This window comes from Rhinolophus sinicus, unplaced genomic scaffold (assembly GCF_036562045.2).
Source record: "Rhinolophus sinicus isolate RSC01 unplaced genomic scaffold, ASM3656204v1 Contig49, whole genome shotgun sequence".
NCBI lineage: Eukaryota > Metazoa > Chordata > Mammalia > Chiroptera > Rhinolophidae > Rhinolophus > Rhinolophus sinicus.
In genome coordinates this window covers 23,930-35,114 of record NW_027423848.1, presented here as the reverse complement: position 1 = coordinate 35,114, position 11,185 = coordinate 23,930, and the positions used below count along the sequence as shown (strand labels likewise).

At 35.0% G+C, this 11,185-nt stretch overlaps 1 long non-coding RNA gene across 1 annotated transcript in view; it reads right to left on the bottom strand.

The window, feature by feature from the left end:
- Positions 1-2,840: 2,840 nt before the first annotated feature.
- LOC109447444 (uncharacterized) overlaps positions 2,841-11,185 on the bottom strand; it is a 30,309-nt gene continuing 21,964 nt past the window's right edge. Inside the window, exons 5-6 of the long non-coding RNA XR_012493643.1 lie at positions 5,681-5,828; positions 2,841-4,315 (exon numbers count right to left, since the gene is read on the bottom strand). This is a non-coding gene — a long non-coding RNA (uncharacterized LOC109447444). The remainder of the gene's footprint in view (positions 4,316-5,680; positions 5,829-11,185) is intronic.

Genomic DNA, 11,185 nt, shown 5'->3' with positions numbered 1-11,185 from the left:
GGAGACATAGACAATTGCATTATCTTAGAGCTATCTACACCTCTCTTGGCACTTGATACAAGATCTAGGCAAAATTCAGTAAAAACATAAATGATATGAATGGCGCTATGAACCACCTGGGCTTAAACGATACTCCCAACAACTACAAAATACACATTATTTTCAAGTGGACATGGTATGTTCACCAGCAAAGAAAATAAATCAAAGTATGTTTTCTGACCATAGTGGATTCAAGAAAAAATCAGTAGCTGTAAGATATAAAAGAATTTACTGAAGGGAGATCAGAAAGATATGAGAAGACAATCAGGGTTAACTGAAAAGATAGCACCGGTGATACTTATGGTCAAATATTGTCACATGGAATTATTTATCAAGATAATATAAAACAAAAGAGTTATTACAAAAGCCCAAACTTCAAGTTTTGGGTAAAATCAAAGTCTGCAAAGGATACCTAAGGGTGAAGAGTCCCAAATTAAATGTGGAAGGAAAAGAAACAAACTATTAAATAGATTAATTAGCACAGAGTAAAAAAGCACATTTCTAAGACAGGTCAACAGTGGCCATTTCATTCAGAAGCCCTTGTAGAATGTCTGTATTAAGAAAAGGAGCTGCACAACTCTGGTCCCTGTTCAATTTGGGGAACCCAGAGAGCATCACTTCAACACTTTGTATTTTAGTTCCCTGTTTATTCTTATCAAACTTGGCCATGGGCTTTTAGAGGATTAATGAATTAACAAGCTGTAACCACCTGGGGTTATTTGAGAAGATGGTGTTCATTTAGGTTTTATGGTCTGAGAGAAGTACTACTGGATGTGTAGTGGTTATACTGTATGCTTTTCTTCTAGAGCAGAAGTTTGTGAATACAATTCTTATCTGATCACAGTCTCTTCTATCTGATGGTGCATAAAACTAAAACTAACATTTACTCTGAGAAGTCTAAAAAAAGGGAAACCCTGGGGATCAGAAGCACAGCCTTTAATCATCCCCACAGCTGACAGACTGGGAGCTATACTTTAATAAGAGCTGCGCAAGTGAGTGGCAGTGAAATTTTCATATCTAGAACGGGTTCCTCCCCACCATGGCCCTATCTCCCCAGGCATCCTTGTTAACCAGTTCTTGACTAAAGGCTACAGAGTATGGAATCCTGATCCAGTAAATGATGGCACTCTAGAGGCACACAGTGCTGGGCATAGAAATCAAGCAACGTTTTCATTTCCTCCTTGGAAAACTAATTTTAAAAATGTAAGAGTTGTTTGAAAATACTTATTAATTCCTTAATGTACCACCATATTTGGGTGAAATATCTTCATAAAACAGATTTAAGCAAGGTTACTGTGCAATTTGTTTGTCTAAAAACCTGTAATCAGGATTAATCGGACTAGATAAAATCGTTCTTCTATGTTTTCATAGTACCACGTTCCTTGCATTTGTTGCAATTTTACAGTTCTTTTGCGATTATTTGAATGATGCTTTTTTCGTCTACTAGATTTTAAGTTATAAGGGCAAATAGGATGTTTGTTTTGCTAACAATTATATTTCCAATACTTAGCATAGTGACTGGCACAAAGTGGATTTTCAGTAAATATTTTAATAGAAAAAAATTATCAAGTTGTAGTCTTTCAGCCCCATCCATATTTCCTCATCCACATAATTAATGTAAATAAAACATTAGTATAAAAAAGATTAAATTAAATAACATATATTAATGTTCCTTATAAACAGCAAATTGCTTTGCAGATTTTATGCTACTTTATTATTTTTATGATCCTTATTCATCTTACCTCTCTGTCTTTACCAAGAGTTCTTATCTTTTTATTCCTTCCTCTACACCTCTTCTTTCCTCCTTTGCTATATCCCCCACTCTGTAGCCTTTTCTTTTCCCTTTGGGTTCACTACCTCCCACTCAGGTTCTCCTTTCTGAAATGAAGATTAGGGTGATGATGATGATGAGAACCACCATAAACACAGCTAAGAATCTAGGATTGTGTGACATTTCATCAAGATAATATTGGTGGGAGTACAGGAAATGAAAGTACACATGGTCATAGTTTCCCGAATCTATAGATGTATTTTGTTTTTTATTCTTGGAAGTTTGTCTACATCCTATGGTATCATTTAATACCCACCTATTTCTCTTTTTGAGAAAAAATAATTCATCTCATCATTTCAGCCCATCAGAAAGAGAAGACTATTTAATAGCTATGTCTCTCTTCCTCTCAAATATGTGCTATTGTCTAAGACTGAAGTTTAACCCAGTTAGGGACCATCTCACTTACTCAAGCCCAAATGGTAACTCTTTGCAGTGTCTTTGGGTTCAGGGTTATGGCTATTTCCTCAATCTTCCTATATGTGGAGTTAGTGGGATGGTGAAGCAAACTCTTATTGGTCTAATACATACTGTGTCCAATGTCTTACGGCCATTTTTGTGGGGTTTAAATCAGGCTTAAGCATAGGTTAAAGACTTACAGAGGTCAAGACTACATCTGGTTGTTTTATCCTGTGTACACCAGGTTATCTATCACTGTATAACAAACTGCTCTCAAATTAGTGACTTAAAGCAACAATCATTACATTTGCTCAAGAACTCAAGAGTTAGCGTTCAGTTGAGTAGCTCTTCTTTACCATGTGGTATCAGCTGGGGTCATTCCCTTGGTTGCATTCAGCTGATGGATCAGTTGGAAATTAGGATCAATTGCAGCGCTGAAATAGCTGAGGCTTGAACATCTACAATGGCTTCACTGACATATCTGGCCACTTAACTGCAATGACTGGAACAATTAGGGGATGGATGGGCAACTTGTTCTTTTTCTATGATCTCTCTCTCTCGGTAGCTGGATCTCTTTACATGGTGGTTCAGGGATCTAAGAAAGAGGAAGCAGTCACTCTCTTAAGGTCCAGCATCAGAAGTTACACAACCTCACTTTCACCACACTCTGTTTGCCAAACCCAGTCACAGGGCCAGCTCAAAATCAAGCATCAGAGAAAGACACTTCACTTCTTGATGAGTGAGTGGTAAGGCCTCCTTGCAAAAGAGCAGGTGGAATGGGAGATATAGTTGTGACCATCTTTGGAAACAAAAGCTACCATACTTGGGTACATGTCCCATTGGGTAGTTTCTTTTGATTAACTTTGGGATTACTATTGTCAAGAAGAAAGGAATCTTAGAAGTTGCCTAGCCTAACATGTCAACCAATTAATAATCCTATATATAACATCCCTGGCATATTGTTAACCTCTCTATGCCCAAACACAGCATTTCAATAAGCAGTTCATATTTGGACTAATTTCCTCCAGTTTCCTTAATCAGGATTTAAGTAAGATCTACAAATTGCATTTGGTTGATAAGTCTCTCAGATATCTTTTAATCAGTAACAAAAATCTGTTTTACCCTATTACTTGCCATTTATTTGCTAAAGAAACTGGCTCATTTATCTTACAGAAATTCCCCCATTCTGGACATGGCTTATTGCTTCCTTGATTGTAATTTAGCATGTTCCTCTCTCATTCTGTATTTTCTGTAAAATAGCAATTGATGGCTAATTGAATTTAATTTTCTTGGCACAAATACATCATAGGTGATGCTGAATACTTTAGATCAAATCATGTCAGGAGGCACAAAATGCCTGCATGTCTCTCTTTTTGTGATTTAAAACTTAACAATAGGTTCAGGTTCTGTCTGCCTAATCTACCAAGTATGAAGTTCCCTATGAATCATTCTCTTAATTGTATCAGCAGTCAGCATGCATTATTTCATTAGGTGTTGCAACCTGATCATTTCCTGATTCTGTCATTCTGCATTTATTAGTTGAACTTTTTCTATTAAAAAGATCTTTTGCTCATCAAGTATTTGGTTACACAGTTTGTATAGCAAGAGAAAAACAAATGCTTTTTTCCCTTTTATTTTCCAATTTTTTTGTATATTTGGTGCCCTAGCAACTTTTAAAGGTGATCAATGAGTTCTCTTTCATTTTTAATTCATGCATTTTAATGTGCTTGCTTCAATCCATTGGGGTCATTATTCTTTTGAGGCACAAATACCCATCTTTGGCTTGTAACAGTCCTTTGAAAGTTGTCTTCTGAGTCCTCTTGACACAACCACAGTGGTCTTTGGTCACTTCCATGAGTCCTATCATGGTAAGATGTTCCATGTTCATCTTGTACATTTCTTGCCAGAACATGCCATCAGTCATTTCTCCACAGACAGTTAGTTCCTTTCAGTAAGAGTGGATATTTACAGATCTCAATCTGGCTCAGTGATTATTGCTACTGTGTTGACATTACTGCCAGGAATTTTTTCCATGGGTAGAGCTAGGAACTAAATATTTTTAAAAGAAAAAAATGTGTCATGAATTTATACTGGTATTAACAATTCAAATTTAAGATTAAGGATTTTTCCTTAACTCTGTGACTTCAGTATTATCTCTTTTCTCTTTTTACTTACTCTGAAGTAATAATTCCTAAAAACATTAATATAATTGTTTATGGGTAAATAATTAAGTTAATGAATTACATCTGAACCTAATACATAGATATATTAATTATGAAATAGCAATATTAGTACAATTACTAAATATCTTTTACTTTTTTTTTGTCTTTTTGTCTTAAGGATATATCTTCTAGGAGTGTACATTCAAATTACTGAGAATTTTTTCAGATTACTTTGATCTAGGTTGATTATATACACCTTGTTTATATGCTGATCTTTGTAAAACAACTTTGAGATATAATTCCCATGACATACAACTCACCCATTTAAAGTGTACAATAAAATGCTTAGTGTATTTGCAGTATTGTCCTGCTTACCACCACAATCTAAGTTTAGATAATTTTTGTTCACCCAAAAGGAAAGCCTATGCTCATCAGCAGTCACTCCGCAGTCTCCCGCACCTCCATGCCTTCAGGCCCAAGGCCACCACTCATCTACCTGCCATCTCTATGGATTTGTCTATTCTGTACATGCCATATACATGGATCATACAACACGTTGTCTTTTGTGACTACCTTCTTTTACTTAGCATAATGTATTTAAGGTTCGTCCATGTTGTAGTGTCAATCAGTTACTTTATTCCTTTTTATTGGTGAGTAATATTCCATTATATGGATAGTCCATTATGTAGATATTGCATTATATGGATCATATTCATCCATTCATCGCCAGTTGATGGACATTTTGGTTGTTTCTGCTTTTTGACTGTTATGAATACTACTACTATGAACATTTGTGTACAAATTTTGACATGGACAAATGTTTTTTTATTTCTCTTGGATATATACCTAGGAGTGAAATGTATGTGTCTTTAAAAGGTACATTTGTTTCTTAGTAAAAAAACAGTAGTGATACTATTGTTTGTCATGTTATATCCAACCTAGTACTAAGGACTTAATGTACTACCTTATGTAATTGGTCAGGAAAAAGAACCTTAGAGAAGTTGTGCCCTATTTCTCTTATTTAGTAGATGTCCAAAGGAAAGGTGCTACCCCACAAAAATTACAAAGGAAAATAACCCTCAGGTTTCAGTCATATTGCCTCCTTTAGTTTCCTGCTGATACTTCACACACACACCTCAACTCAAGTTTTTGACATGATTTTAGCTTTTTACCCACAGCTCAGCAAAACCTTTCATGGATGTTAATTTGTGTATCTTTTCCTGATTTACCCAAACTATCAAAGGGTACTTACTGAAATAGGTAGATAAAATGGAGAATTATGTAGTGGAAAAGGCATGAGGTTGAAAATCAGAGACCTGGGTTCAAATCATAATTCTGCAATTCAGTAGCAATGTGACCCAGAACAAATTACTTAGTTTCTCTGTGCCGGGGTTCCTTATCTGTAAAAAGAAGACAAATAACACAGACCTCGCTAATCTTGTAAATATTAAATCTAACTGTCATAAAGTACATAGAATGCCTCACATGTTCTATGTATCTGGCAAATACTGGTCATAATTATTTTTTATTGCATAATTTCAGTTTAAGAGTATAAGTGATATTAATACTTAGTGAAAACAATTTAGTAACTGCATTGAATTCTTATTCTCCAGGCTACATAATTTATTATCAACAATTCAACAAAGGTTTAAAACTGGCATGGTAGTGGGCTGTGCACTGGGTTGCCTTGACAAACTATTGTGGGAAAGTTGTAAAATTTGTTTTCCTTTCTTTCTTTCACATGCCATTAATAAAAAACTTAGAACAGTTAAGGGGACAGATGAGCAGAAGGTGTCCTTTAAAGTGACTACAGATAAGACTCAGGCAGCTTGGCTGCTGCCCAGAGGTTCCCATTAGTCAAATGTAAATACCGCCATCCAGCTTTCTCCATTGAGAATTAAATCTCTTCTAGTGATAATATCTTGTATGCCTGTTACCCTTAGGAGAAAAAAATTAATTTCTCTAGGTTGAGTTCCTATTAATATCATCATAATAGGTCCCTGTATTCAAGTCACTGAATCTAAGTCAGTTGGTCATGACCCAACTCCACTTGTTTCAAATTATAATTATGTTTGCCAAGTTAAATTTATTTATAAATCTTCCCAGATGTCCAAAGGTCTACATAATGCTCACAAATTTGTTAAGAATTGGAATGCAAATTTAAGCTTACCATCGTTTTAGATTTTATTTTAACATCGTGCACTGCAGAGCTGACAATAACCCAAAATATCTTTCATAATTCTGACATAATCATTATGTTTTACTAATTTGCTCTCTAGTTGACATCTCCTTGTTTGATAATGGAAGATAACATGAAATTTTCTGAAATAAAAATGATTCTATAGCAATATATTTTTCAGAGACCTTATCACTATTGTTTTCAAAATTAGAAAGGTAAACCATCTGTAATGCCCTGTAACTGGTCCACTGAAAGAATCATTACCTCTTACAAATAAAATATCTAATGTGAAAAAATAACATTTGGCAATATAAAAATGCACAATTGTAGCAGGTTTTTTGAAGTATTAGTCAACATACAATAAATGTACATACTTGAAGAATACAATTTTATACATTTTGACTTACGCACATATACGCCATGAAATCATCAATGCAATCAAAATTACAAGCACTTCCAGCAGTTTCATCACGGGTCACTGTAATCCCTCCCTTCCACTCCTCTCCCCATTCTGCCACTGCCACCTCATCCCTTGGCCATCAATGATTTGCTTTCTGTCCCTACAAATTTATTCGTAATATAATTGTATTATGTAAATTAAATCAGTAGGTACTCTTTTTTTCTTTCAATTAGCATAATTATTTTGAGATTCACTAATGTTGTGATATATCATACTTTCTTTATCCATCAGCCTATTCATTAATATTTGTGTTATTTTCAGTTTAGGCTATTACAAATAATGCTTCTGTGAACATTTGTCACAAGTCTTTATATGGTCAAATCCTTTTGTTCCTCTTAGGTAATTAAGAGGAGCAGAGTGGCTAAATCATATGGTACACAAATGGTTAACTTTTAAAGAAACTGCCCAACTATTTTTCCAAATGCTTGTGCCACTTTACAAGGTAGGACAATTAAGTTCGTGAACTCATCCTAGAAAAAATGTATATACCTCATTGCTGAATATCACTACAGTCACTTTTGAAGTACTCCCCCTAGGGAAGCTATGCACGCACGCCAGCAACTAGTCCACCTTTCAAAGCAATTCTGGAACTCTTTTTCTGGAATGGCCATCAGAGCAGTACCCTTGATGTCCTGAATGTCATCAAGATGTCTTCCTTCCAATATTTCCTTTATCTTCGGGTAATGATAGAAGTCTTTGGGGGCCAGATCAGATGAGTAGGGAGGGTGTTCCAATACAGTGATTTGTTTACTGGCTAAAAACTCCCTCACAGCCAGTGCCGTGTGAGCTGGTGCATTGTGGTGATGCAAGAACCATGAATTGTTGGAGAAAAGTTCAGGTCATCTAACTTTTTCATGCAGCCTTTTCAGCACTTCCAAATAGTAAACTTGGTTCACTGTTTGTCCAATTGGTACAAATTCATAATGAATAATCCCTCTGATATCAAAAAAATTTAGCAACATCATTGCAACAAGTTCGCGAACTTCATTGTTAGACCTTTGTACATTCCCATCGGTAGTGTATCAGAGTTCCAGTACATCCACATACTTGTTAATAAGTCTTTTTAATTTTAGTACAATAAGTACACTTAGTACAATAAGTCTTTTTAATTTTAGCCATTCTCACAAGTGTGCCGTGGTAACTCATTGTGGTTTGAATTTTCATTTCCCTAATTCATACTGTTGAGTATCTTTTTAAGTGCTTATTTAGCATCATTATATCTTTACTGAGTTGTTGGCTTTCTCATTATTGAGTTTTGAGAGTTATTTATATATGCTGGATACAAGTCCTTTCTCAGGCATATGCATTTTAAATATTTTCCCACAGTCTGCAGATTTTATTTGCCTTTAAGTGCCTTTTAAGAGCTGATGTTTTTGATTTTGATAAAGCTCAATTTTTATGGATTGTGCTTTTGGTGTCATGTTGAAGAAATGTTTGACTAACATGATATCACAAAATTTTTGCTATTTTCTGTTAGAAGTTTAGCAGTTTTAGGTTTTATACTTAAAATTTATGACCCATTTTGTTTTAATTTTTATTATCTAGTACAAGGTACAGATTGAAGGTCTTTTAGGGACTGGATATAAACTTGTAATTGTGCCAGGACCATTTGTTAAAAAGACTATCTTTTCTTCACTGAATTACCTTTGAGCCATAATCTAAAATCAGTTCTCCAAATGTATGTTTCACATTCTGTTAGGAAAAATGAGACAGTTCCTCGTCAATCTTTTAGCTCATAAATTTTCTGATTTCCCACTTGGTCCTCTTTTCCCTAGGTAAACATACCAGTTATTTCAACTGCTATCCTTAATCATGATACAATGATAGACATTTTTTCCTGGTCGGGAATGATAAGAATGAGAAAGAAACAGCAATCTACTTATTGTGAACTTTCATTCTGTTCCCTTTTGGTACTGTTTGCTATTTTATTTTATTATTTGTCTTTATAAATGTAACAATTTGGCGATTCTTGCCCCTATCTGTATCATTATAACTAAGGCACTGGGTACATCATTCAATGTCAGTGAGACACCAACTGAGGCAACAGAAGCCCTCTTGTATACAGATGACATCTCTTCAGAAAAATAAGGCCGATATGGCAGGAGGGCACACATTTCACAAATCTTTTTACATGTCTGCTTCCTGAACCAGCTATGCAGATGAGTCCTCTCTTATCAGGACAGATCAAAAACATGCACGGAATTGAAAGTCTGGGGACAGAAATAGGAAGGAAGGTGCAAAAACAGAAGACAAAGGCAATAGGAGGGGGAAAAGAGGAGCGATGTGGCTCTGCTAGAGCACACGTTCCCATCAAGCATCTATCATAGAGGATAAGCAATCCCCGAGATCATATGCATATGGTCAACTTCTAACAGGACAATGACAAGATCCTGGGGCTACTGTGACACCATTCAGAGTATTCACCTGTATGTGTGAGCGCATGTGTCCGTGCCCACACACAGACATACACCCAAGATTGCACTTCTAAAACAAACATTTCGCCTTGACTCACAAGAAAGCTGTTGAGTAGCTTAAGATAAAACTCTAATAATGACATTGAACTGATGGTTAACTCTGGTTTCTCAGGGCCTTTGCCATACCCATATACTTTATTCATATTTAAAAAGTACATATTTTCTCCCTTCATTCAAATGCTACTTTATGAGGGATAAATAAATAATAAATAATTAGAGAGCCCTACAGGTGAAGCAAATTAATTTCTTCAATTCTGATTATGTTTGCTAAACGCCTGATAGAAGAGAAGAGACTCCATATAAATAAAATAACTATCACTTCCCTAAGTCACCCACATGAGTCATACTGGCTATACCTATAAATTCAGCCCTAAGCTAGCGTAGTTTTTCTTATCTACGGTTTCCATTATCGCAGGTATTTTTGTTCCTTAACACTAAATGTTAAGAGGTGGTGTCAGAATAAAAATTCTTGTATTACAAACCAATAATGATAATGAGTTGGCCTCTATTTTTATACCTAAACTTGATCAGGTGATAGTTATGTGATTGGAATAATAATGTATGACAATCATGTTTAGTACAACTTAGTAAGCCAATGTCCTATGACAACACATCACCTAGGAAGCTATATATACATTCAAGGCATGCTATTAATCACAATCTTTGCAAAGAAGAGAATAAAAACAGATTATAGTTGCAGCCAATGGGTTTCTTAATAGCCTAGAACAAAAGTAAATATTAATAGTACATTGCTACTGTTATTAGCATTTCATAAAGCACCACTAAATTTGCCCTTTGCTTTACATATATATAGTTTTTCATGTTGTTAAACTTTGGTTACATCTAAAACCTCAAATCAAATTATTCTCACCCATAAATACTTCTAAGTCACTAGATAATAGAGAAATGTAAAAATAGGGACAACTCCACTGGGATCCTGTATATTTAATTATACAACAACTATTAAATAAAGATTCACAGTTCTTTAATTATATTTTAAAATATTAGCACTATACACTATACACTTTAGGACAAGTCAACTGTGCCCTTTTGGGTTTTGATCCCAAGTAGGTCATCCCAACGGCTTTGTCTACATATGAGCAAACAGTCACCTGCTCACACAGGATGTCAAGTTGGCTCTATTACTGATTCAAGTAGGTCACTGCACAATTGATTTGTAGGCAGTGCATTAAATTTGCCAGTTCCATTATGTTTGTCCACTTTCCAACTGCAAAAGCTCATGTAATGTGTGTATAATTAAAAATTGAAGAATAGCCGTTTGGGCACACTAACCCCAAAGTTTAAATTTTTCTATAGAATGAATATAATGAATATGTAAGCTATCTTAGATATTATTACTGATACAAAGTCCTGACTGAAAGCATGTAAGAAATGAAAGACCCACCTCTCTATTGTTTTGGGGTAGAAAACTCCTGTCTTTTGTTATAAAAAAAGGAATATCTACAAATACTGACATAATACATATCACGTACCAAGTAATTTTCTGCATGTTTACATTTATTACATTCATTATTGCACAACAACTATATGAAATGGATCCAATTATTATCCCCATTTTATAGAGGTGAAAACTAACACACAGAGAGGTTAAGATCTTGCTCACATCTCACATTAGTAATTGGC